The sequence below is a fragment of the Haemaphysalis longicornis genome, unplaced genomic scaffold, assembly GCF_048455015.1.
Source record: "Haemaphysalis longicornis isolate Haplotype H1 unplaced genomic scaffold, Haemaphysalis longicornis Haplotype H1 scaffold_7, whole genome shotgun sequence".
Taxonomy (NCBI): Eukaryota; Metazoa; Arthropoda; class Arachnida; order Ixodida; family Ixodidae; genus Haemaphysalis; species Haemaphysalis longicornis.
In genome coordinates, this window is record NW_027526422.1 from 46,163,665 (window position 1) to 46,191,441 (window position 27,777).

The 27,777-nt window shown below is 49.6% G+C and overlaps 1 protein-coding gene across 2 annotated transcripts in view; it reads left to right on the forward strand.

The window, feature by feature from the left end:
* Positions 1-27,777, forward strand: part of LOC144145482 (carboxypeptidase D-like) — a 114,342-nt gene that overhangs the window by 24,183 nt on the left and 62,382 nt on the right. Inside the window, exon 1 of one of the 2 annotated variants that reach the window (XM_077677120.1) lies at positions 11,913-12,094. The exons of the other annotated variant lie outside the window; for it this stretch is intronic. The gene's annotated coding sequence lies outside the window, so the exon portion shown is untranslated. Of the gene's footprint in view, positions 1-11,912; positions 12,095-27,777 lie in introns of those variants that run through there. 2 annotated transcript variants of the gene reach the window in all.

The window sequence follows — 27,777 nt, forward strand, 5'->3', positions numbered from 1 at the left end:
TGGGACTCCGTTTTCTAAATTGGTGAATACCAATTCGGTTTTGTTTGAAGGGCCCGTATTACAAAATGTGAAAGGAGCAACTGGATCTGATACATAGCGATTATAAAATTTCTCTCAACTTTCTCAGAATTCTCAAACTGACTAATCTAACTCGTTTAAATCAGTATAAATGGGAATCACTAAGCTCTGGCCATGCGAAATTGTTTCGGTGTCGGCGCTTGTGTCGCGCAGTGGTGTAGCCCCGAGCTAGCAAATCAGGATGGCTAGGTTCCGCTGTCTCACCCTTCGAAAGTCGCTCCTCTCCGTTTTCTTCTTTCCGCCGACGCACGGCCGGACTACAACGGCGGCGTCCGCTGCTCTAGCCCGGCCGTGCCTGACGCTGCTGCGTTCGGGACTCTGCCCCCGCGAGTTCCAGGTAACGGCTGGGATAATCTCTGGTTTAACTCTGTAGAGCCACGTGTGTGAATTCAAGTGACGTCGCTTGGGCAATTGTTGTGGGTGTCATTTAAAGCCTCGTTTTACAATCACCTTCACAGCGTGGATTGGAGGCAATTTTTAAAGGGTACACCTCTGCATCTTAGCTTTAGTACCACATATTTAGTGGAAATAAAATTACCCACGCGCAAGTGGCACGGCCGTATGCAACAGAACTTACTCGAAGCTTGTTCGGTTTCGTGGGGCTGCGTGCGAGTAAGTTCGGTTCGGTACAGTGCCAAAACTCCCCAGAAACGATGGGAGCACGCCAACCCAATAGACCGTACATGAGACCACTGAAATGGGCTGACACGCATTTACTTGAGGTAATTAACGCGCATGTGGTCGGTACAGGCGCCGCGCGAAGAAGGGCGCATAACGTGGCTTGATTCCTTTCGCGTTTCCTGCATAAACAAGGCCACAATCGCTCGTCGCGCTATAATCGCGTCGCGTACCCACAGGGAATGAACTTCACGCGTCGGCTCTCTCTCTCTCTCTCTCTCTCTCTCTCTCTCTCTCTCTCTCTCTCTCTCTCTCTCTCTCTCTCTCTCTCTCTCTCTCTCTCTCTCTCTCTCAGTACGAAGCATAATCATGGACGAAAAGCGCACAACCGCTAATGCGCACTCCTGTTCCCGATATGTCACCGCCCCTCGTGAGCTGCACTGTAATAAGTATAAGAAAAGTTGCATAAAGGTTCTGGTCAGAAATAGCACGCAAACCGTATGATTACAGACCAACTAAGTGAACGACGGAAGCACCTCAAAAATGGCTTTTACTCCAACAGTGCTCAACTAGGCCTCCTGAAAAAGGGCTGCAATAGCTGCTGAATTGTTCCAGCGAAAACGCTGTGGCGGCTGCCCTGTAACAGTTGCAACAGCATTTTTCTGCCGATGAAAAAGTTTGGTGTCTGTACCCTTCCTTCTCATTTTTTAAAGACAGTGGTCTTTCTTGGGCTACTCAACCGGGAAAATTTTGGTCTGCCTGCCTACCTGCCTGCCTGTGCTTTGTTACGAATCAGCGCGCCGCTGTGCTTCAAACTTTGTGCAGCGCTTTTCTGCTATGTGGTGAAGCCTCCACTACGTGCGCCTTTCAAATAGGCGCCTCTGTGTCGGTGACTTAGGCTTGCAGCGACCGCCAACAGATCCCAACATGCCGCAGCACTCCTGGGAAAAGCCGGATCGCTGGCGCTTCGCTGTCGGCGCGATTCAAACTTCGGCGGTGGCAGAAGAGGCATGCAGAGACTTGTCGGAAGGACGCGGAAGCCGCAGCGAAGAAACCCTCCCTCCCCCTCTCTCGGACACAGCGTGCGCCACTACTACCGACCCCTCACAAACTCTGGAAAGAGCGTTGTGTGTGTCTGTACCGTGTCGCGCCGTGTGCAAAAACTAGAGGGAACGCTTGTTTGACTGTTAGCGCTTTGGATATAAATAAGAGCCCCCCCCCCCCCCGTAGTCTAGAAAGAGCAGGACTTCATTCCTGTTGGAGCAGTGAATCAATGCTGTCACACTGCTCGAGTCCTGTACTGTAACCTCGCCCGTCGGGGCATTGTTCTTGTCTCGCTTCGGCTCATTTCTCGCCATGCAGTAAACAAGTTAAGTTTGCCTTCGGCTTGTCGTCATCTTCAAGGCAGCAACATTGGCTGGCCGCTCGCTTCACCACGCCACCACACGTATGACGGAGGCGACGGAGCTCGGCTCGGGTACGCCTGCCCGTATGCGACAGCTTCGACGCAGCCGCCAGGCCTAAAGTTAAAATGAATTCTTGAGTGAGACGTTTATATAGGCAAAACATTTTCAACCCCATAAATCTAGAAATATGCGCCAGATTTGTCAACATTGTTGAGCAAAAAGTTCGTATTAGGCTTATTTGAGGAAGGACGCCGATACATAACTGGTGTTCGCAGTGTTCTTTAAGATTAAAAGTAGATGTGTACTCAATTTTGATTTCTGCGAGAGCAAATTAAAAAAAAAACGTATTGGAAACAATGTTTTAATCACGAAATACAAACAAGGCTAGCTCCCGTGCCTTGCGCTCGTGCCTCAAGCGTATAGTCCCAACAGATGGCGCACCAGAAGTGCGAACGCGGTAAAATTGAACTCCGCAAACACCCCGACCACAAATATGCTCACTACAACTGTGATTAAAGTTTCTCTCTCCCCACAATGTGAGTACCGAGACAGGAAGGAAACAGCGTCAGAGGTGTGAGGACGAGACAGGAGCAGCAGTTACGTAGCAGAGACGGCATAAGAATATCATCTTTCGACGACATTTGCAGCGACGCGAGCAGGTGCACTGAAAATTTCTTTGACTTTTTTTAAAGACGATATTCTTTCTTGGGCTACTTAAACCGAGAAATTTTGGTCTGTCTGTATGTCGGTCTGTTCGTCTGTGACTCGATTAAGCCACCCGGCCAAAGTGAAATAGAAGCTGCGCAATAGTCTCTTATATACTCACAGCCAAATATACGCCTAATTTCGGTGTCAATGTTCATACTCGTCAACATTGTTGAACAAGAACAAGACATTACGCAAACATAAGGCAGAACATCAATGCATAAGTGATATTTGCAGTGTTCCTCATTAAAAAACTCATGGATTCTTGGTTTTTGCGATAGTAAAGGATATGCTACATCTACTGCAAAAAACCGTCGCCTGCTGTTGCCCGCGCTCCTGGTGGCATTTGAGAAATCACACGGCAACGGCAAGAAAAGGTTCCACTAGATAGGCTGCACTTTGTGCTTGGAACGCACGTGGAGTAAGTTAATGTGGTTCTATAAACGTTGAAGTAAAGCGCCTCGATTCACGAGCGTCTCCGCCGTGCTGCAGCGCTGGCATCGAGGAACCCGGCCTGTAGCAGTGGAACGCGGTAAATTTAAATTGACTTGAGCAAACCTTTAGTGTGTTCACCTTGGGAGGAGCGCGACGGAAGAGTAACAGCATGAGAGGTGAGCGGGAAAGCAAAAGGAGGTGTTCACAAAGTCGTCTTTTGTCGACATTTGCTACGAAAGGAGCAGATACGCGGCCAATTTTTTTTAGGACATTTCCTCGACGTCAAGAGAGGCCGGTCATTTCCGAATGGCCCCACAGGGTACCCGCCGCGGTGGCTCAGTGGCTAAGGCGTTGCGCTGCTGAGCACGAGGTCGCGGGTTCGATTCCCGGCCGCGGCGGCCGCTTTTCTGGTGGAGGTGAGAAGCAAAAACGCCCGTGTGTACGAGATTTCGGCGCACGTTAAAGTTCCCCAGGTGGTCAAAATTAATCCGGAGCCCTCCACTACGGCGCGCCTCATCGCCTGCGTTGCGTCGGCGCGTTAAACAATCAATCAATGGCCCCACAGGGTCATCTATAGCCTCTTGATTCGGATGCTATGGAGGCTATGCGTCGCTTGCTTCTAGTTGGCCATCTAGAAGCTTTACAAGCAATTGACATCGACGGCGACAGCCACGAAGAGGTACGGCGACAGTGTACTATCTTCCCGCTTGTCGCCCACACTGTTAGTTTACTGTACCCATTAAGTTACGTTTGTCGTGTCACCCGCTAAAATCACTCCATGTGGTTACCGCTGAATGCTCTGGCATTTATGAGTCCATCAGAAGTGCTTCAGTGTCTTCGGAGTTTTCTTCTTTGTATGAGTAGCCCATCTTGACGCATCCGAGCTGATTTCCTGATGCCGATTTCTTCAATTCAGTACCGTTGTAGGAACAGCGCAGCACGACTCAAAATTAAAAGATCCTACCAGCCCACAAACTGCTCTCGTATACAAACGTCAGGATGGTTGCTCATAAACACGAGCGTCTTCGCAACAAGAAAATTAGGGCAAATTTAAGGCGAACCATTTAAGGATAATAACGGGCAGCAACGGTGCTGATCGGAAATACGCCTTCAACTGAATTTAACACAATAATAAACCATCTGCGTGCGTGCCTCAGTAAGAAAACATGAAGGAAAAGTGCGTGGCTCCACTTTCAATTTGCGCTGTGCACGTGGTTGGTCGCTTCCTCGCGGTAGATTCAGAGGCGCAAGCTGATCCTAACGAGCGTAGTTTAAACCTGAGCTATAGAATATAGCGGCGCCGCTGTCGGCGCTGTGCTTGCACCGTCCGGTTCACCAATCCCGCTTTGCAGCGCGCCTGACTAACAACACCCTAGCCAAAAAAAAAAAAAAAAAAAGTTCTCATAACGATATGCTGAGGGACTATATGCAACTTTTTTTCTTTAATGACGGGATCCGCACTCGTCCAGTTTTTCCAGCACCCACTTGTCTTCAAAGCACTGATCGTTCTTGGCTTCGCTTGACCTGATAATGAGCCCCACATTGATGCCCTGCTTGACTGCGGAGTCACCCGACTTTACCATGGCGACCATCGATAACTGACCTCGGCAGTATGACTGACGTCGCCGAGAGCGGGCTTTATATAGTCGATAACTCAATAGAGTACACATTACAACATACAGCCATGCGCTTGGCTATTCAGAAGTTAATAACGTTTGTGAAGCAAGGTAATTGGGGAATTGGGGGGGGGGGGATCACAGGAAAAGGATAAAAATAGTAGACAATAAAAAGCCTGCCTTCACAAAACACATGTCGATATGTACATAAAAATTACGCCCACCTCCCCTCGAGTGAACCCTGGTGTGATGCGACGCTGAGGGGGGTTCAAGCGCAATCGGAGAGCAACCGTATACCGAAAGGCCGCCGGTAAGCGGCACACCGGTTATATGCGCAGCGCGCCCGAAGGAGAGGAGACCGCGGAAGAGAGAGTACTGCACATGCGCCGGCGCCAGTGCGTCTGCCACAGCTATGACGCAATCCAATCCAATCCAATCCAATCCAAGCAAAGCCAAGCCAAGCCAAGCCAATCCATTCGAATCCAATCCAATGCCCCTCGCGAGAGAGTGTTCGCTATCGGAGAGGAGAGGGGGTGAGCGGCGGAGAGCGCAGCTGGCGCGGCGAGGAGAATGAGGGAAGGGCGGACGCCGACGCCGACGCCGACGACGACGACGACGCCGGATGCAGGGACAAGGCGAGTGAATGTGATGCAGTCGCATCTAAAATGTTGCCGATCGGTATAACGTCAGAATTGTTTTCTCTGTCCCTAACTGAGTGATTCGTGGCTAGAATAATAGACACAATGTTATCAGCTAAGCGCAAAACACCCGCCGAAACAAGGGCGCGACGTTAAATCCAGCCGGCCTTTTGTTAGATGCGTACCGTGTGTTGTTTGCCTGTTACAGCTGTCATGTGGCCGTAAAGACGCATAGGCCACATTGGCTGGTTCGCAAATATGCGATTGCAAGAACGCAAGGTCAAAAGAAGGCTCATACATGACACAGCATTGTTCCAGGCGTCGCTGGCCACCCGCTTTTGGTGATGCGTCCATTTTATTAACGGAGAACTGTCAAAGACGTCTCACACGACGAGGTGCGGGGGTCGAGGCGTTAGCGCGATAACAGAGAAAAAGAAAGTACATAACAGAGAAAAAGTACTCATATCTCAGTCCCTCACAGCGCACGTAAGGTTTGCCTTTTTTTAGAGCATGCCCCACTTTTTTGGCGCATTAAATGTTCCCACCTTTGAAGCCTCATTTCTTAAATTAGGCCTTGCGAAGCAGTTTAAGCAGCTAAAGCTTGTAACAAAAGATACGTGGTTTTTTACATTCGGTATGCAGATACCAGAGCTGTTTGGCATATACGATTCTAGCAACTCATCCACGTACTGTACTTTTGTAAACTTTATCTTGCCTCTTCCCTCACTGATGAATACCCGGCGTATAATTTGTCCAATTTTCTATTACTTTTGTAAACATCCGAATTGATCTTTGTTTAAGGAGACGAGGCAACGAGGAGTGCATGTCCAAGACGAGCGTTGTTCAAACAATTTATCTTATCCAGTTGTCCTAATTCTTCTTTTAAAGTAGATAGTCTTTCTTGGGGTGCGGTTGGCACCGCAAGCTGCGCGCAGAGCGTACCCTAGGGGAAAGCCAATGACTAATTACATGACACAAAACCTGCCCCAGCGTGCATGTTTGAACGAGTTGAACGAGTTCACGCGAATTACCGTGACCAGTATACCCTCAATGATTAGAAACTATAACATGAGTGTCCGGTCGCTAAGGGACAAGCAACACGTGGATCCACGGGCGTATCCATGGAAAAGGAGATCGAATCCTCTGAAGCGCCTTCAGACTAAGCACGGCCAAGCATCCAGAGGGTGCCGTCACCTACCTGGTCATGCCTCCCTCCCATTTAGACCTCCAGGAGAGACATTAGGAGCGAAATGTATGGGAAATCTCACACCGGGAAATATGCGACCAGGTCGACCCCTACACTGCATTTGTCTCGCAGTGATTTAGATGCAGGAGGTGAAGGAGAGATGCGATCTGGTCGCGCACAACCTGAAATTAACCTGGCGTATAAGTTATCCACTTTTGGGTCACTTCCAATCAGCCCCCCTACTGTATCGAGAGGCGATCTCATTTGGGCGCTCGATTGCGCATTCTGCATGGGGGGCGCATCGGCATGGAGAGGGGGCTGAGAATATTATGACGTCCGGACTTATCGGACGGTCCCCGCGTGCTGGCGCGACAGGCCGAACGGAATGACTTGGAGGGGGGAAGATGGAGCCGATATCGCCCGTGCAAGGCACACATAGCTCGAGAGAATGAAGCGCTTTTCAGCCCTCGGGCCTAGGTCGTCGCCGACTGCAGACACGTAGACAGTGCGCTACGGTCGGAGTCGAAACAGTCTCGGCAGTCGGGAAAAATGCCCGTGGCCATTTTTAACGTTCACTGCGCTCCTACTTAGAGCACCCCAGTTGCGCAATAGGAAGACGCCTTGAACAGTTTCCTGAAAGTCTGAGCATGCAGGGTCCGCTGTGCCAGCCGTGCAAAGGTTGAAATTAGGTCAGCTTCTTCTCGCAACCAGTAGCCACGGTTAGCCTCATTCGATGGCAACCACGTGGGTCAACTTAGTAGACTGCATATATGCGGTGCTGAACAGGGGACAGATGGAGTACTGCTGTTGTATCAAAATGTTTATAAAAGCCGTTACAAGTAGCGCATCCGCCATTGCACAGCTTTTCATTCCCTTTCGTCGCAAATGTATCGCGTAACCTCGGGAGCATATTGAGAAACACAAAAATCCTTTCTGTCAAGTCGTCCTTGCCTTTTGGGGCCTAGCAGCCAGGAAGGGAGTCCCCGGAACACTCTTCGTCCTCGGCTGCTGTGACAACATTGCGCTTGCGCTTGCAATGGGCACAAGTAATCACCGCTTAAAACAACTTAAAACCACATCTGCCCATCCAGCGATTACGAAAACCCATGCCTGAATTGAGCCGCGTACGTGAAAATCTCCGACGACTCGTTATAAGGTAGCGAATGCGAAAGTATTATCATCTAATTGCCGAGCGTGTCTTCTCATTATCTTCGCGCCTTTTTTTTTCTTCTCTCGTCGTTACTATGACTGCGAGCCTTGCGCAATCGCCTTTGTTAGGCCTATATTTAGCAACACAGCGTTGAGCTTTACTACGTGTCAACCTCCTCGAATGGATAGACCTGTCGCGCTATGAGGGAAGGCAAATGAACGGGCTCACGCTCTGGCCCACGACACCGATTACCCGATCAGCTGTCGCCGTGGCACCCTGAAGGGTGAATCTCTGGAGAGGGTAGAGAGGTGCACTGCTGACGGTGCCGCGTACACCAAATCGACCTCCGAGCACCAGGAGCGCTGCTTCTGTTTCAATTTTTGTGTCACGCAGAACGCATAAATCAGACACGCGTAGGCATTGTCCTTCTCCTGGGCTCTCTTCCAGAACCACCTGAAGTCAGGATCAGTTTGAAGGTTATCGCTCGGACGTCGACCCATCATGGACGACGTGCCTTCGCGCGGCTCTTTTTCGGGAAGCCGCAGCAATGAGGTTATCTTAGCTTCACCCACCCTTTGGTTGTTCTGTAAACGGCGAGAACTCCCGTCAGCAACGATGGCGCCTATATTCCACCGGTTTTGATAACAGCGATGATTCGCCCTGCCACAACAGCGAATACCGGCCAGCCGCTCTATTGGCGTCGAAACGAAAAAAAAAAAAAAGCCAGATGTCACTGCCCATAAGCGTCTGCGAGAAAGGAATGAACGAGGAAAAAAAAAGCGTGCTCTATCGTCCTTGATGGGTGAGCTCGCCGTTTACGCAACAGTCAAAAGGTGAGTGAGCCTATCTTACCCCGTATTCTGAATCCCTCCTCCAGTCGAGGAGATCCTTGGAAGCAATTTTTGCGTGTAAAATATTTGCGGTATCCTTCACCCAGCCGAGTTGAGGAAACACATTGAGTGGAAGAGGGACTCAGAATACGGCCATCAATATAGTTCTGATGGTTAAAAAACACCAAAGCCTCTTTCTTAAGAGAAAAATGGTTAAGACGCGAAGCTTTATCTGTGCAAGCTGAGTTAAATCATAATACAAAATGCACGCTCCAAAAGTCCGAAATCCAAACTGCCGAAGTTCGAAGCCAAGGTTCACTTCAACTCACCCGAAGTCCAAAGCCAACGCCCGCGCAACGAACACAAAGGAGATGCTGAGCGACCCGAATGCGATGATGGAACGTCGTCATCATCAGTGGTTCTCTTACAATGCGTAGGTGTCTTGCAGTGCTATACCGTTTGTGCGTAACCGTACCGTTTACGTACCGTATACGTACCGTATAAGTACCGTATACGTACGGTATACGTACCGTTTACGTGTGTACTGTTTGTGTTTACGTGTTTTGGGAATAAGTGTTTGGGATTATTGATGTACATTTGTGGACACCCATTGTGTAAAGGCGGCTTTCCTGCAGTGATGTTCTGGCGTAGCTGCATCGCCATGAGTGAGGCCTAGAAAGCTTCGCTTTAACTACCGTGTCCGAATGGGGCAATCGGATAGACGCCGCGGCTTCATAACGCGAAGGACCCAGCTTTAGGCTCGATGCCAACCACAGTGGTGGCAAAACGTTTATTGAGCAAAAAGAAGAAAAAACGGTGAGTGGCCTCTTCAGTTCAGGAGGCCGCATGCCGCTGGTGCTCGTGTGGCCCGCTGGACCAGTTTGCTCTGCGCCTGCAGGTTCGAGCTGGTCAACGCGCATTCCCACTGCTCGGGGTTTGGGGACGCGAGAGGAACAGGGAGCATGAGAGTCCGGGCAGTTATACTCGAAGCGTGAGGAGGATATGTGGGAGAGGATGGTATAGTATGTGCCGGTTTGTAGTCAGCGCCAAATTCGGGGTTCTTCGACGGACAGGGTAGGTATATATGGTGGACGGGGGATACCTCGGCGAGTGTGACGGTAGTGCGATAGGATGTCGGTGAAGGAGGGGGGAAGAGGATGGAGAGTGGCCGTCGTAGAGGCCGAGCCGCTTGTCCCTCTAGGAACTCCCGGAAGTGAAGCTCACGGGCTGCAGCATGTGCTGCTTCATTATGCAGGGAGTGAGGCATGTCCCGTGGTCCATACGATGGGGATTGTAGCCCTTCCACCACGAGAAGCGTTTTTTTTTTTTTTCTTGAGGTGCTTGGTTTTTATTTACCGTAAAATTCCGAACAAGCACCCCCCTCCCCCTCAACCCACTGCTAATTTCAAATATTCAGGCATAGAAAGTTTCTCTTTAAAAAGAAGTGCCACGCCAAGGCCCTCTCGTCTTTATCGGTTGGCGGCCGCAGCTGTAACCTTCAAACTGACTCCGACTGTTCTGTAATATCCAAGCCATCCGCATTGTTAAATGTGCAGAGGGTATCTTGATGATGAGCATACGTAATGGCGATTCGTACAAGCCACCTCCTCCCCTACATACGGTCATCTTAACCCTTCTCTCTCACCCGGATAATCGGAATAACCCGATTACCATACTTATGGTAAAGCTTGACCGCCACTCTTCCCGAGAATCTGTTCGCCCTGTGACCTCGGATGGATGCCTCCGTCCGTACACTTTATTAAACGGGCTCATGAACTGAAACCCTTCCCGTTCCACCGAGGTATAACGGGTACCTCCGTCCGAACAGCCTGTGCCCCACTTGTCCCCACCAAACCCGCTACCTCACGCAACACCCTCACCTCCGAAGATACACATAGCGTCGCGAATCGGACTAGAGGCTGCCACGCGCAACAACTTCGGCCAGGCCGGTTCGTGACGCTTCCCCCGAATCGTCAGAGAGGTTACCGAAGACCGGCATCGCGGGAATTCGGGATGACAAAAAATTGTCTGCGTATATGCTTGCTTCACTGCAGAGTACGTCGAAACAGACGATAGCGCTTCAGAGCCCCCTCCTCGCTCTCTTCGTTCTCCTTCCTCGTCTTTGTCCCCCTCCTCCCATTTACCTTTCCTTTGTCCCTCTCCCTTCCTGCTCCTGCTTTTACTACACTTGAATCAATCCTACCTTCCCGCCCCCTCTCCCACTTTCATATCCTTTCCCTAGCCCCCCATTTAACTTCTCTTCGCCTTTATCTCTTCGCATTTCCCTCCTACAAGGCCCTCTACCTTTCCCAAACTCTCTTTCTCCCTGCTGTTCTCTCCATCCTCCAACATTCGGCTCCAATGTACTCTGCGAGCCTTTCCAAAATCGCCAAGTATTACAAAAATTTCTCCCACCTCCCCTCGCGGGAACCCCTGCGTAGATGCGACGCATAGGGGGTTCCGTTGTTGTTTCCTTTAGGTTGATTCTCCCATCGCGTGAAACGTGCCGTGAACCCCCTGCCGCGGCTATGACGCAACACAATCCAACATAATCCACTTTAATCCAATCCAATCCAATCCAATCCAAGCCAATCCAATCCAATCCAATCCAATGCCCCTCGCGAGAGAGTGTTCGCTATCGGAGAGGAGAGGGGGTGAGCGGCAGACACCTCAGCTCGCGCGGCGAGGAGAATGGGGGAGGGGTGTGGACGGACAACAACAACGCCGTATGAAGGGACAAGGCGAGTGAATGAGATGCAGTTGCATCTAAAATTATGTATGTGCATTTCACTATGCAATCACCCCTTTTGCATACGCTCCCACCGTCGCTGCTGGTGACCGTGCCACCACAACTGCGTGACGTCGCCTTTCGCCGTTTGTACTCGCGGCGTAATGTGTGCTAGGGGCAAGGGGTGAGGCTCGCACGCGCGAGCCATCTCGTCGTAAGCCAACCCATTCGGGATTCAAAAATGGCCCGACGCTGTCCTTCACGAAAACGCCATGTCTGGTTTTACTTGGCAGTGAACGGCGTACGCAGAAACCGAGCTCGGCGTCCGGAGGGGGCGCCGCCGCCAGGCGGGGGAAAGAATCGCGTTCTCATTTCGGCAACAGTGCTTGTCAGAGCTGGCCCGATCACTGCTGGGTGCCGCGCATATCCGCGAGAGAGGGCGACGGTGTACACACGCGTCGGAGGTCAGGGGGCCGCAGGCAGCGCGCCAGAAAACTTGCTCGCGGCGGCAGACAACGCGCTCGTTACGTCGTCGCCGATCGGCGAGAGGAAAAAACTCGCCAACTGGACGGGCGAAAGTGCGCCGCTTCTTCACTCGCCGACCGGCCAGTGGGACAGCCGCCCTTTTTGTGCCGACGCCAACGAGCGGCCTCCCGCAGGGTTTGAGTGCGACGAGATCCGTCACGGCTTCGCTACGCTGAACGGTAAGCGGAAAACGATCGCCGCTGTCGATCGGCGTTCGTGCGCCTCTTTCTTCGCACTCATGTGGGTCGTCCGTCGAGTAACGCTTCAGCGCGGACGTGCGATCTTCTAGAACTGTTGCGCTTTGCTGATACAGAAGCTTTTACCAATCCGAAGATGCATGACCAGCCAGGGTAATCGGCTGACTCGAAGTGTTTCGATCACCGGTATTCGCTAGAAAAAACAATATTTGCTTGCAGCAGAAACGCTGCTCCGAAAGTCGTCATTGGGGGGCTCATGAGCATCCCCTAACTCGCCAAGTGTGCTCGCAATCCAACAGCGATCTTTTTTCTGAGTGACGCTGACGGGTCAGCAGGCCGTCTGACAGGCCAGCAGGAGCCAAGGTCGTCGGCTCCAGCGGAGTCCGCCACGCGACGTAGAATGATTGCACACAGAGACGCTCGCTTCTCCCTCTCTCTCTCATTGCAGTCTGTGTGTTGGAATAGCAATTAGATATTCACGACCGTACTAACCCGCATTCCACTTGGTTTTTGTTTTCTTTAATTTTACTTATGGGGGAATTTAGGCGTGCGGGGACGCTTAAGAGCAGATTTAATGCGCCATGACAGAGCGACATCCTCGGATCGGGCATATGCTATTTTGATAATTTTAGGCGGCACGCGGCTGCCTCTCGCTACTTGAAATCACGGTGTCTGAGATTTTAAAGCGAAAGCTTTCTTAGGGGGACCGATGCCATCCTGTCAAAAAACTAATGCATTGCTCCATTGCCCGCTTATTCGATCGAACGTCTCTGATAAAATCTCTGGACACACGGCGCGTGCTTGAAACCGGACGTCCATTGTGTCAAAACGGTTACTTGATAATCGCCAAGAAGGAACGGTTCTAGATAAGACATTACACGCATCGATCATGAAGAACCTTTACCTCATAAACCACGTATCGATATACATTTAGATCGTTCGTAGAAGCGTTTACTTAGCGCGCGAAAAATCGTCTGAAGGGTTCGTTCTTCGTTTGCGATTTGGGTCTTTGAGGGTTTGAGGTTTGACGATCGACTGTGCGCACTTCCAGCGAAGGCTGGACACAGTTTCAGCGAAGGTCTTGACGCACTTTTGACGCCTTTTTGATGTTAGAAAGCTTTCGCACTTCTCTTTTCTCAATTTCTTTAGGAATGAATGGTAACGTTCTTTGTAATGACAAAAACAGCACTGGCCTTCCGCGTCTTTCAACCATGTATCTATATTCTGGGTTTCAGCAGGATATAGCGAGTTGGTCGGCAAGTACTGATGCGTCACGACCGGCTGGCAGAAATAGCAGCACACTTCCGTTGGGAGAGCACGAAAGTACAGCCACGTATGAGCGGTGACAGAGCGTTGACTAGGGTTGCATACTGCTGGTACTCTGGTAAATGTGCATTCGTATGAACGATGTTGTTTCTCCAACGGGAACGGTCGGCCCTCGCCGCGCATGCGTAGTCACTCCGAAGGAAGAAATTTGTTTACGATGTGGACGTCCACGACGCAAAACGGCGCAGCTCTATACAACCAGGCAGTTAAGGTTGTTGAACCTCTGCATTTTGCTGGTTGCATTTTTTTTCTTTCTCGTCCCTTATAAGGACTGGTTCGCTGCGCAAATAGGTTGATATAATTTCCGTCACGAACCTCGTGGAATTTTCTTTCAGTGCGAGAATCAACAAGTCGAGTTATCTATCACTATTGCTGGTGCTGGGCGCTCGCGAAGTAGACTTTCTTTTTCTCGCACAGATACTTTTTATAGCTCTGCTGGCAGAAGCGCCCCAGGAATGCTGCGTGCCGGTCAACGCGACGCACCTGGGAGCGTTTCTTCGGTGTTCTCAGCGGCAGGCCCCTATACCAGGAAACTGCGAGATTAGTTTTGCAGGGTGGGCCGAAGCTGCCTTCTCAGCCGCTCGTCCTTCGCGTGGAGTTGTGCTCGTCTCTTTGCGACCCGCGCGGTAGTGACTCGAGCGTCTACGCCGTGTCTGGAGCACTCCACTGGCCGTGAACCCTCGTATGCTGCCTGTGGAAAGAACTATTCTAGGAGTCTCTGCAACCTTACCAAGAATCCAAGAACTCCTTTGGACACGGGCCCCGAATAACCTTTTCGATCTCCCTCTCTCTACACCCGCCCCCTCTCTTCTTTCTGTCAACTTGGGCGTAGCTGGTGCATTCGCGGGCGCTGGTTAATAATTACTCCCGTTACATCAACCAAATATCGAAGCACTTAAGTGCTGGAAAAGGGGTTTTGAACGTGGCGTAAAAAAATTGAGTGCTTTTATATCTGCATAGGTGGAGGAGGCTTGCGTTGGAGGTGTTTGGTCATGGGAAAAGCAGGACGGGCCGTTTGGGTAGTGTGCAATCTCAGGTCCGGCGACACATTTAATCCAAAATTTTGTAGGCTTTTTTTGTTGGGGGGGGGGGGGGGGCGGGGGTGGCATATCTATTTTTTTAAAAACCGATCTAAGCTCACGAGGGCTCAGCAGATGCAAAAAAGAAAACGCTTACGCCAAACAGTGAGCATGAGGACAAATTATATCGGGAAACGACTTGATTCGCTCAATTATGCATGATGCTGTGCGTGAAACACGGAAAATCTGACACAGGAACGGTTGGCATACTTCGGCAAGTTCACCGCGATGAGGCAATGAAATGAGTCGTGCGAAGCCTTTTGAGTGGCACGCGCGGTTCAAGATCGCCGGAACATCGCCGGAAAAAGACAGGAGATCGGGAAGACCTTCAACAAGCGCGACCCCCGCAAATGTCGAAGCCATTCGGCAACTTGTGCATGAGAATCGTTGGAGCGCAATCCACAATACTGCTGCTATTGTCGACGTGTCATACTGAATGTAGCAACGTTACTAATTCTAGTAACGTTGGAATGTAGTGCATGGGCTCCTCACGTATGGTTTAAACATGCTCCTTGTTGCCGCCAAGCTGCTGACCTGGGAGCAAAAGGAGCACCGCGTCGAAGTCTGCCAAGAACTCCGTCGGCGTGCCGGTAATGACCCGCCCTTGACCTGTCAAGGATCATTACTGGTGATGAAACTTGGGTCTATGCGCGGACGGCCCTGAGGCGAATCAGCAACCTTCACAGTTGAAAATCCCATGATCTCCGTGGCCAAAGAAGGCGAGGAAAGTGCGTGCTGACCTAAGCTTAAACCAAACGCTTTATCCAATGCGGTATCATTATCTTTTCCAACAGTCACGGAATTGCGCATGAAAAAGTCGTCCCTTAATGCGAGATGTCAGTTCGGAGAAATCGACCGGATCTGTGGCGCGCGAAAAATTGGATGCTTCACTACGACAATCATTGTCGAGCTGTCCAGCGCCGAGCTTATCCTCACACGTTAGTTTACCGCCCGAAACACAATCTCACTTCCGCTTCCGCCCCACTCGCATGATCTAGCCCTTGCGGCCTTTACCTTCTTCCGAAAGATGAGCATTCAGCTCCAAGGTCGTCGTTTCGACGCCGCCACTGAGATCCAGCGCAAATCGCACAAGGTGCTTGACGCGCTTCGAAAAGAAGACTTCGAGGACGAATTCTACAAGGGGCGGAAACAAACACTGCATTGCTCTATCAGGGGATTGTTCTAAATGTGGTAGTGGCAGAATTTCAATAAACGAAGCGCCATCTCGTAATCAGAGGTAATCTCAAAACTTCGTCATATCACCTCGTATGTTATCATCGAATATGATCAAAAAAGAAAAGAAAAGCAAACCTCTCCAAGGTGACTTTAGCTTGATTCGTATTTGGACTCCGTCCTGTATCTCTCTGACTGTAATGTGCCCTTCGACCTATTTTTGATGACGGCCAAACGTGCCTGTTGTACAGACACGTTGAATTGATGGTATCCTCGAAACCTCGCTTCCGTCAAATGACCTTTCAGAAAAATGCTGTTTATGATGAAACTTCTTTCCGACCTTGCTTCATTTCTTCGGCCAGCTCTGGAACGTCTCTCAATCGTGTTTTTGCTTAAAGGCGTACAGCGCCGTCTGCAAAGAAGCACATTTACTGCATGTATACGAGTTTCTCAAGGCTGCTGACTGTTCTTGCACCAATTAGATGGAACAACTTGTGGTTTCCGTCAGGTTTCCAAAGGCTGTGTCACTTCCCGCCTATGCACAAAGGAGACTACTTGAGTTCGTATCGGGTGCCGTCGGTGGCGTCCTTTTCGCTTCTGTCCCGTGCTGCGGACAGGCGGCTAATATTCTTTCCGTGACGTTCATCGTCAGTCATGCTGACTCGATTCTGTGCTGGGTCTGTTAGAAATGAATGGCGGAATTCACGCCAGGAAACAAAAGCTGGGAAAAGAATAACAGCATGGTATACAGAGGCGGAAAGTTAGTATGCAGGCGTCGCCTTCGTCGGAGCAGTCGCAGTGCAGTTCGTATGCCAGCACTCTACATAAGTGATCCAAGTACGCTCATCAGGCGGACGAAGTCGTTCGAAGTCGTTGCTTCGAAAACGGGGCTTACTACAGAGGGAGAAAGTTATCGCTGACTCAGTACTGATAAAATAAAAAAAGGACGTTCTTGTGCGCGGCCCAGCAACGCCGAAATACCCCTGCGCGCCGAAACGGCGCGGAGAACACGAATGAGCGTTGTGCGAGCTAACAATACATGTGTACTCAGCATTCAGCAAAAATAATTCTCGAAAGAAGTTGTAAAAAGATATCAGAGTTTGCCCATGTTTATCGTGTCTCTTCATGCGTTTTTATTATTCGGGATTCGCATGTATTCACGTTTACCACGCACTGGGTGGGAATTATCTGTATTTGTATGCATCCACTGCGCCAGCGTCGCTGTTGTCCTCCCTCTCACCATCGCACCCTGCTTTTATATTACGTTAGCAGTTTTTTACGCTGCCTTTTATCTTTGGTTCGAGTTTTCAAGCGGAACACAATTAATTATCGTAGAAAGAAATTAAGCGAACAAAAGTAAAAGTAAAAATGCTTCTGGGCTCTCTGTTTCGCCTGCTACCGTTGGTGGCGGCAATACCTCGCTATGCGAACTGGTTAGTGGTTCCTGTTTTGCTGCCGCTGCGCTGCCGTTCACGAAGCGGTCGATGCCATCAAGATGCCTCCTGCTGTGGCACTCAAACCTGAGCACATCGGGTTTACTCCGACATTTTTTATTCCTTTCAGTTCCATTGACGCGCACATTTTGAAGTGGAAGCAGGTTAAAGAGAGCAGGAGAGGCGAACTTTGATTTCAATAGGAGGACTTATAGGTTAAGTTCGAGAAGGGGGAGTAGAAGTTCGGGGTTCTTAATAAAAGGGAAAGCTTCCTCAGTGGGACTAATGGCGTCCAGTCATGTATTTCCCTATAGACCGGTTGGTCGACCGAGAAGCTCTGATAAGATATCTCTCAGCACACACGGCGCATGCGTGAAACCGGGCTTCAATTGTGTCAAAGCGGTTGCTTGGAAATCGCGAAAAAGGAACGGTTCTAGATAAGACAGTAGCACGCGCATCGATCGCGAAGAAGGAGTGCGATTGTATGCATTCACATCACTTGTAGAGATGCGTTTACTTAGTGCGCGAAAAGTCGTCGCTTGGGTTCGTTCTTCGTTCGCGATTCGGGTCTTTGAAGGCAGGACGATCGGTTGGGCGCACTTTTAGCGAAGGTTGGACGCAGTTTTGATGCCAGGAAGCTTTCGCGCTCTTGTCAGCTTCTTTAGGAAGGGATGGTAAGGTTTTCGGAGTCGTGCAGACACCGTGGAGTTCGTAGTGGTTGAGTGGCAGGACTAAGGAAGGACCCCACAGCCGGGTGCATAACAGGCACGTCAAGCGCTTCGCTTTTTGGACACAAGACTATACGCCTTTCGGGCGTGGTTACGCGTGACGAGACTCCCATATCGCTTCCCAGAGCGAGGGGCGACGCTTATATAGACGCTGAGTGGTGGAGTACCGTGCCAAAACTGCAGAGTCTGTTGCCAGAGCGGACTGCACCTTTTAAGCAAGCGCACTTAACTAATCGGTCTGTGTTAACTTCCAATAGGGCTGCGCCGTGGCAGCAGCTCAAGTGTGTGCGAGAAAGAACGGGAGGGGGGGGGGGGGGTGTCGCGCACATTTCATGGAGCATACACACCTGAGCGCTGAGTTCCTTCAGAAAATTTTAAGACAATGACTGGGCTTTTGTTTGTTCTCTCTCTCTCTCTCTCTCTCTCTCTCTCTCTCTCTCTCTCTCTCTCTCTCTCTCTCTCTCTCTCTCTCTCTCTCTCTCTCTCTCTCTCTCTCTCACTAAAAATGACAAACAATAATGTAGGCGTCGATGCAAGGATGTCTCTGGGGGTAGCTCAGAGGAAAATCTGCGCGATTTCAGCGCGCAAGCACTACCAGCTTACCAACCTGGATTTCGCCTATGTTTGTATCAGCCTACTCTCAGATAGTAAGAAAAAAACAGCATAGAAACACTGCCGGGGCCAGGGTTGTGTTTTGTCCTGCCTGTTGCAAAAGCATCTTACCCACTATGCTATGACGGCAGGATGTCTTCTGTGCGCAAAGCCTTTGACGCGATACCTTCGCAGCGCACGTTGATGCAGACGCTGCCACGCGGGCTTAAGCGGGAAATTTGAAATCGCTCACAACCAAGACTTTGAGCTTGCGTACGACAACAAAAATCTGTCCGAAAATGTGGTTTGGCGGAGTATAGAGTGAATAGCTTATCTAAACCGTCTGACGTTTTTGTTTGTTTGTTTTTTGAGAAGCCGCGAAACGGGTTCGTTAGGGACCGCGCGCGCATCGTCCACGATGGATGCCACCCGATTGACGAGCAGACTCGCAGCTGACCACGATTTGGTTGGTTGTGGGGTGTAACGCGCCGACGCTTCACAGGCGATGAGGCGCGCCGTAGTGGAGGGCTCCGGATTAATTTTGACCACCCGGGGATCTTTAACGTGCACGAAAATCTCGAACACACCGGCGTTTTCGCTTTTCGCCTCCATCACAAAAGCGGCCGCCGCGGCCGGGAATCGAACCCGCGTCCTCGTGGCGAGCAGCACAATGGCGACTGAGCCACCACGGCGGGTCTGACCACGATCCCGATTTTTTTCTTCGTTATCCGCGGTGAGGTCACAAGTGGCCGGAGTGCGCGACTTCTTTCGAGGGCGGCGGGGCACGCAGGGCAGGTCTCTCGCCGCCCAAGGTCCCCTTGGCCGCCATCCACACAACCGACCTTGGCGCCGAGAACGGCCGGGCAGCCTCTTCTGTCTGACGAGTTCAAACACCTATAAGGTCCTCAATGACGCACGGTATTCTTTTTTTTTAATTTTATGCCACGCATTCCTTCGCTACACTTCAGCCACTTCTCGGTATCTGTCTGTCTTACGCCGAGCAATATAGGCAAACTGTGCTAGCATGAATGGCACAGTTCGTACAGGTCAACATTACTTAGTGCAAAGACAACATTGAGAACATTTGAGACAGAACACATAACATTGTTCGTTTAATTAAATTTAAAAAAAATCATGCACCATCTGTCAAACGACGGTGATGGTTGAACGCGAAGCTTTCTTGTGATGGATTGTTTGGTTGGCCAATCCCACACTGCCAGTATGCGCTTCTTGGAGGTACGCCGACTTTTCTAGATTACCCGCAGCAACTCTCGAGTGTGCCCTCCTATAGGCTTACCGTTTGGGTTCGGGGTGTACGGCGCGAATCGGTACCTGCCGCTTGGCGCTCGCTTCGACCATGTCCAAGTGGAGCAATCGATAGACGTCAACTTCATAGCGCAAGGAGCCAGGTTCGATTCCCGCCACGGGAAGCGTTTTGTTCTTTCACTTCACCCACGAATCGATCATTCATCATCATCGTCAGAAAAAGTTGGCTTTCCTGCAGGTCGTATTGGCGTACAACGGCGTCATTGAGGACACTAAAGCTTCGCTTTAAAATAAAAGCGGGAGTGGGGACAGTGCCCGCAATGTTTCGTCGGGCGTGCCCTGTAACATATCTAAGGAATAGTAGGCATGACCGCTGTGCAGCGTGTCACTAATTACCGTTGAAAACTGATAAATGAAACAGGGACTTGACGATTTCATCGTAGAAAAATGGACTGGTAACTTTATACTTCGAAAGGACAGCTTTTTGACGTGCCGCCATTACTCGTTTTAGATCTGGGAATGGTATATAAGCATGATTGATCGAATTACGGCATAGTCGGGAAATACATAGGGAAAAACCGCCGCAACTAAGATATATGTTCGGGTAACTGGAATAATCAGAGCTTATGCAATGATCTAATCGGAGCAATCACACGGTAACCCTTGGGCTAATATGAGTGATGATGGAACAATAAGTGGCGAAATTAGAGTAACTTGTAGGGCAATTGAGCTCAGAGTATTGTGGACTCCATAGTGATCTGTTATACTTCCACAGACAGCATATTATGCTAATGGGTAATTATGATGCAGCCGGCGGGAAACTAGTAGCAAATTAACGACTTAGCGACCACGTCACGAGCGAGGTGACTGCGCCGAGAAAGCCTGCGCACTGCGCACGGCAGCGAGGGCATCAAACCCACAGGCACGCAGAAAGAACACCATGCTTTGCAATGCTCTGCAGGCACATTGCATACGACTAAAGCAGAGCGGGTGGCCTTCGCATGCTAATAATACGTGCGCGGCTTCGCAGATTGGACAACTTTCCTAGCTCTCACTTTTGTTGCTGGGGAAATCTTCAGCTGCCGTATTTTGCACCTTCAGTGAATGCGATATGTGTTTTGCCTTTCGGTGCACCAACCTTGTCGTCCGCGGCACTCTACTTTCCGCGTCGATGCCGATCTTGATCGTTCGAAGGGGCCGTGCAGGCAAATAACTTCGCTCAAAAAAAAAAAAAAGCTAGTATTTAGTAGCTCACTGATCTCCATTCTAGTCACGGAATACATTTTTTTAAACCGAAAGAGCACAAGAAATACTGAAAAAACTTTCAAATTTCTTGCTACCGTGACGTATTGTAGGAAGGGGGGACGTATGATTGGCAAGCATTAGCAGCACAATTATGAGTGCTAACTGCATTAAAGTGATACGATGAAATGAAACCAGAGGCCGCACTACAATCGCTCAGTCATGCTTCTTGGCGGTGGCTTAAGTAGGTGGCCGCCAATCGCACTAACGAGATTCTGTGACGTCATAAGGGAATTTCCAGAAAGTGGCTAGGGAGTCGCCACTGCTGCATCTGTATTCAGAAATATCTGAATTATTTGTTTGAAGTATGCGATGAAATCGGTATCGTTGTTATCGGTACCAAGCAGTCTATTTAATAAACCAAACCTGTATTATGCCTTCAAGGTCCCTTGAGTGATGTCTTAAATACGGGGTACTGCGACGACGAATTCGCCGTCGAGAATGTGGGTTTCGTTTTATGTGGAGATGGGAGCTCTTTCTCGCTGGCTAGTGTTGGTCGAGAGGGTCCGTTTGGCCGGAGCCGGGGTAAGGAAAGTCACTGTCTTAAGCTGCACCCGATGTACATGCGTTAGTACAGGCGTTGGCTGCAGGATATTCAGGCTATTTTATACATTGCCTAGCGAAGTCGCCGTGGCGGCCTCACAGCAGCAGGCCGATGAGGGGCATGAGGAGTCTCAGATCTGTGTTTTCGTGTGCACGAAAATACATGTATCCACTGATCGGTAGCGTCCTGGTCCGATCAGGGAGGAATAAACGTTCACATTTGGCCGATCAAGCTGTCCCCATGTCTGGTGGTGAAACCGAGAAAGGTTACGGGGATCTGCAAAGCAACGCCTCGTTGTCAATCAGCGCAGCACCGACTCTGGCCATTTTCCGCGTAACGGAGGTCCAGCGCTGGCGAACGGCCAGAGGAGGTAGCACCCGTGGCTACGCAAGGGAAGTCCACTTCACTCAACTGTCGGAGCTTTTCCGGGAACCGGACACCAGCAGGGTAATCCAGCCGCGCCGGATCCCTGAGAGCTGGCCGCCACAGAACTTGGGTACAGGTGCGGTTGCCGTACTAGCCGGTTCCTGTACGCGAGCGATTCATTATTTTAACACTGTTGTGCAAGTCGTCAGTTCGGTGTTGCAGGAAAAAAATTTCAAACTAGTACAAATGCGTAGAAATTGTAGAAATGCTGCAGCTTCGCTATGGTTCAAGCCTTGCGTGACTAAGTTCAAGGTTCGCCAGTTGAGCTGGTGGAAGTCTACAATGCTGAGGGTGAGTTTTCATCCACTACTCGCCGCGAAAAAGACGACGACCTCGTCGATGCGTATGATGACGATTACTGGCGCCGCAATTACGCAAATAAACAATGATACTGAAACTTAACTACGTGTTCGGCAATGCTCACCTACAACAGCTTCGCCATTCAAGTCTTGCGCGTGAGCTCAAGCTTCCCTGAATTTCTTACGTTAGACGACAATTCAGCTATATATGGTCAGCACTGTGCTAAGGCTTGCCAATTCCCGTTTTGCATTGTTGTACACCAGCGCGAAAATTTGACGGCACAACGGAGGAACAGACAGGGCGCGCTGTCCCGTCTTGTTACCTGATTGTCCCGTCGAATTTTCGCGCTGCTATAGAGCGTATGCGCAAATTGGCCCAGTTCATCACTTTTGCTGCACCGAAGACTTTTTTCTGGGCACGTCTTGCCAAACAGGCTCTGTACTTTTGAAAGTGGTCTCCAAATGCCGCGCGGCTGATTCTCATCCACTCTATCTCTGTTATGGTGGAGACAAGATAACTCTTTCGAACTTGGGTATTTAGGAACGGCCGTCTGTTCACTTGCCTCATTTGGCCTTGTAGACTAAGGACGCGGGTTCGATCTCGGGGTGGCTGCTTTTATGATGGAGGGCAATAGCGAAAACGCCTGTGTGTCGATATGTCGGCCCACATCAAAGATCCCCAGGTGGCCTAAATTAATCCGGTGCCCTTCACTACGGCATGCCCCGTAGCCCACGTGTATATAGCTTGGGCACGTTGCACCAACTTAATTAAAAAAAACATATGTGGCCTGTAGGTGTGCTATTTTATAAAGCTTGAAACGTTCTACTGAATAGGCCTAACGCACAGCAGCCGTAGCGCGAAACGTCTATGACACCTGTTGTCTGACTTTACTTACATAACGCTAACCTTGTACACACTTCTCTTCATAGTTTTGATCAAGCACAGATCGTCCTTGAAGCTTCCTCGCATCGTCCGTGGTGGCTAAGGAGCACGAAGAGACCGGTTAGATTCTCTGACCGAGGCGATACACCTGTGTGACGAAATACGTACAGCTGCGCTCTAATTAACCCCAGCTTGTCCGAGTAAGTCCCTAGCCCTCGACATGCCTCCTAATCCAGGCGTAGGTTCGGCGTCTAGTACCCCAATTTAAAAAGTCGTGCCTGCCGTTGTTGCGTAGTTCGGACTTTGTAACCGCCATTTTGGCGAAAGCCAGAAAAGCCGGTCTCCATTAAAGCGTTCGGGTGCGCCACACGAGGAAGAGAACTAGGAAAATTCAAAGCTAAGTTTCCGCCTTCTGGCAGCTTACGTAAACTGTTGCCTTAAATGCCCCCTAGAAGGATCCTTGATGTTTTCATTCGCTCAAGGCCCGAAGACATTATAGAGAAAAGCGTTCATAGCACATATCGCTGACAGCAGACTTGGAATTCGTAGCACCAAATATAGCGCCGATAAAGGCAGGAGGCGCTTTCGTTGGCCGTTCGTGGCAGAAATGAATGCTTGTGGCACGTGTTTTAGCGGCACGCGTGGATTAAGCCGATGATCGATGCGGAATGAAAAGCCGGAGGGCTCAAAAGTGAGCTCGCCTTTTTTTGTGCTAGAGTAGAATAATAAATCTTCTAAAAAACGAGCAAACATACGGCGGGTAACTTAGGGGTTTGCTTCACGGAAGAGAAGCGAATGCCGAAAAGAATGGGAAGAAACAAAACGGGCAATCCGGTTCGATACCGCTTCTAGTTCTTCTCAATGTAACGTCATATATCTTCCTCTCTGCCAAGACCTGCAAGGTTTTTACTGAGATTACGGTGGCTGAGAGAAAGAAAACGGAGAGGAGGAGGGCTTTTATCAGGCTTCGTCACTGCGCGCGCATGCGCTGTTTCCGTGTTGCACTAAACATCGGGAAGCTTGACCGCAACGAAGGCGTCATGTTGTTAAAACACCTGCTCATTGCACCGACTCGCTTGGGAAGTGTTCGCGTAGCGACACATAATCGTTTCTAAAATAACTCACAGGAACACATGGCTCTCCGCAAACCACTGGCTCTGCCCGTCTTTCGGAGTTGCACCTGCACTCATCGTTCATATTTTTATTGCTAGTAATAGTTTTAATAACTCCCTGCCTCTTTATTGATATATTGACCTTATTACAATGACGACATCCCTTTGCAAGCAGTTTCGTATGACAGGGGTCTTCATCGGCTTTCCCCGTTGCATCTCTTCAGGCCGGTAACACTGGAAAAGCGATTTTTAAAGCGAAGCTGTTGTAGGCAAAGATTGTTCGTCCGTCTGCTGTAGGTCGTGCGTCACGCAGGGGTAGTAACAAGTTCCCAGACCCAGGCGCAGTGGTCTTTCCGCCGGCGGCCTTGCAGAGTCCGGTTTTGAGACCGACCCACCGATAGAGGGCGCAGTGGTCTCGCAAGATTGGGTATCCTTCCCTTCCCGCTAAGGTAGAGGGAGGGGAAGGAACATCCCGCCTCTGATGTGCAGCTGCCCGTGCCTTTGCGCGAACCGTAGAATATCCGCGGCGATGGCGCTGCCGTTGTCGGGCGAGCGCCCGTTGACGTTGGAGCCGACACAAGCGAACCACAGCTCCGCCGTTTCAGCTGATTTCCCACTGGGTGGAACTGGGTTTAATTTTTTCTTCGCAAGCCCCTTGACATTCAAGCGCGAATCCACCATGGCGGGGAACGTGCTTTGCCTACTCATCCTGTGTATCGACAGCATTCCGAAGTCGACAAAGCACTCGATTCATTTTCCGCTTTTATCGCCGCAGGATCAGACGTATGCAACGGGCTCCAGCAAACAGTGTTCCCGGACGTACATACCTCGCGAAATTTCCCAACTACAGTTTTACCGAGTTAGATGCGCGCCCTCTGTCTAAAACGTATAGAGACCAAAGAGCATTGAAGACTGTTGAAGTGTTATGCTGCCACCCGAACTTCGCATGAGTCTCGTTCATATTATTGGCGCACGTCCTCAGGAAGGATTATTCCATTTTTGAATATGCCGTAGTCTTGATTTCAAGGAAACATTTTTGGAGTATTCTTTATCTATTCTCCCCATAGTCCATCGGATGTTTTGTCAATGTTGATGATGATGGAAAACGTTTATTTAGTATCAATCAATGGGTTTTCTAAAACCCTTGTGAGGAGTCGGCCAGTATCCCTTGGGACCCGACGGCTGCCTGAGCTTGATTGATGATTTTCCGTTGGGCTTCTAGGTCTGAGCTGAGCATCAGAGCCTCCAAACTGTCTATGGTGTGTGTGCCGTCTGATATTGGACACGTCCATATCATGTGGACCATGCTTGCCAGGCTTTCACAATGTTTGCCTTTGGGTTCAAATTGACCTTGGTAGAGTTTACTTAGCAGTAGCGGATTTGGGTAGGTTCCAACCTGTAATTTTCGCCAGATTGCCTCTTCCTTCTTGCTGAGTTTTCGGTCTGCATCTGGGTATTCTTTCCTTGTTAACCTATAGTATTGCGTTATTTCTCGGTAGGTGAACATCCTGTCTTTTTCAAGTAGCAGCGATGCAGAGCGCTACTTCGCTTTTCCCTTCATTTCTCGCACGCGCCTATTTCGAGGAATCGTGGGCAGTAGTTGATGGTGGTCGACTAAGCTCAAGCTGCGCTCAAGATAACGTAATTCAAACTACCTGGGCGCAATGCGCGACCCGGTGTAGTCCTCAGTTCGCGCGTATATAATTTCAACGGATCGTGCTGTTCGTATACCGCTTCGCTCCGCAAAACCACCGCTGCCGGCGTAGGTATAACAGCAAGCAAGCAAAAATAACTCTATTGGGATGCAAGGCGTACGCGGTTCACCTATTATATTTCAGGCGTGAAGTATAACGAGTGGAAGCCGCTATCCATTATACTGCCCCTGGTGTCTGTTCTGTATTTGTGCTCCCTCCAAGTACAGTAGAGCTCAGCCGTACGCTCATTAGTATGCTGGCGTCGCCACAAGCATCACGCGAGAGTTTTAAAAACAAGCACCAAACTTGATGGATGCCCAATGTGTGAGGCCGTAATACTAAACGGAGGGAGTGAATGCCAATGAGTGTTTTAGCTGTCACGCTGAGCGCTACTGTATACATCAATTTAACGATGGTGGAAATGTCTACCGGATGATTAATTTCAACCGACCACCGAGTTCTGAAAGAAAGTTACGGCAGTTGTGACAGAGGCATTTTTAGGACGGTATTTGTAAGGGGATATACCTAGGTGGACGCTGTTGTGGGGGGAGGGGGGGGGGGGGGAGGGCACGCTACTTTCAGTAATTAAATATCTAATTTCGTTAACCACTTATTATATGTAAAACGTATTTTGGCAAACCCTGGCAGGTATTCGATTGCGTGATTGATTAGTTGATTGTGCGGCTTTTTGCGCCGAAAAGCGCAGTAGTGGAGGGCTCCGGATTGATTAAGAACCGCCTGGGAATCTTTAATGTGCGCCGAAATCTTGACACACGCGAGTTTTCTTCTGTCGCCTGCATCTCAAAAGCAGCCGCCGCGGCCGGGATCTAACCCGCGTCCTTAACCTCAGCAGGCAGGTGATCGGCGTCGCCTTTTTGAAGCCGTTTTCAGCTCATGGGGCCGTATCTTTGCATAAATCGCATATGTCATAGAGGAATGTGCACGAAGACGAGGAATACGTCATCGTAATCATCGTGGTCGTTGTAATAATAATAATAATAATAATAATAATAATAATAATAATAATAATAATAATAATAATAATAATAATAATAATAATAATAATAATAATAATAATAATAATAATAATAATAATAATAATAACTATAAGCGGAAGTCCTTGTTTTCTACGTCCTTTCTCTTCTTTGCTTCGCTTACCGGTGTTCTAAATGGAGAACCAACTAGCTCGTACCCTTACGTTGTTATGCAATAATCCTGTTTGTGTCCACTGCATGTCGAAGGCCTCTCCCCTGTTTGTCCACCCGTTCCCGTTTTGCGATGCCGTAGCCCATTCTTTGCCTCCGAATTTTCACGACTTCTTCCCTCCACCGAGTTAATGGTCTTTGTCTACGTCTATACAGGCAAAAAAAAAAAAAATCCAAACTACAAGCGTGAATGTCACGGTTCGTACAATCCAGAATTATTGTAATTACGAACAGCCGTTTCCGATGCTCCATTAGAGTTTCGCGTCATATAGTACGCTTAAAATCACTATCAAGTGGAACGTCACTATAGTTGGGGGCAAGCTTGGTTATTCCGTAGGAGTATCTGCAAACGCATGACATAGTCCTGTGTTTGCTTGGCCCTATAGCATGCATCTCTGCTCTATAGTATGCCTACTGTTGCTTTCGTATATTTATTCTAAGAGCTGAGGTTAAAATAAATCAATAACGCGCATTGTTAGGAAAGTTGTTGCATACTTATTGTAAACGCCGTAAAGCGCTATAAACACGAAGAAGCAGAACGGGACGAGAGCTCTGATGTGTATGTAAGGGTGAAAGCTATTTAAACAGCCTGATAATACTTGTA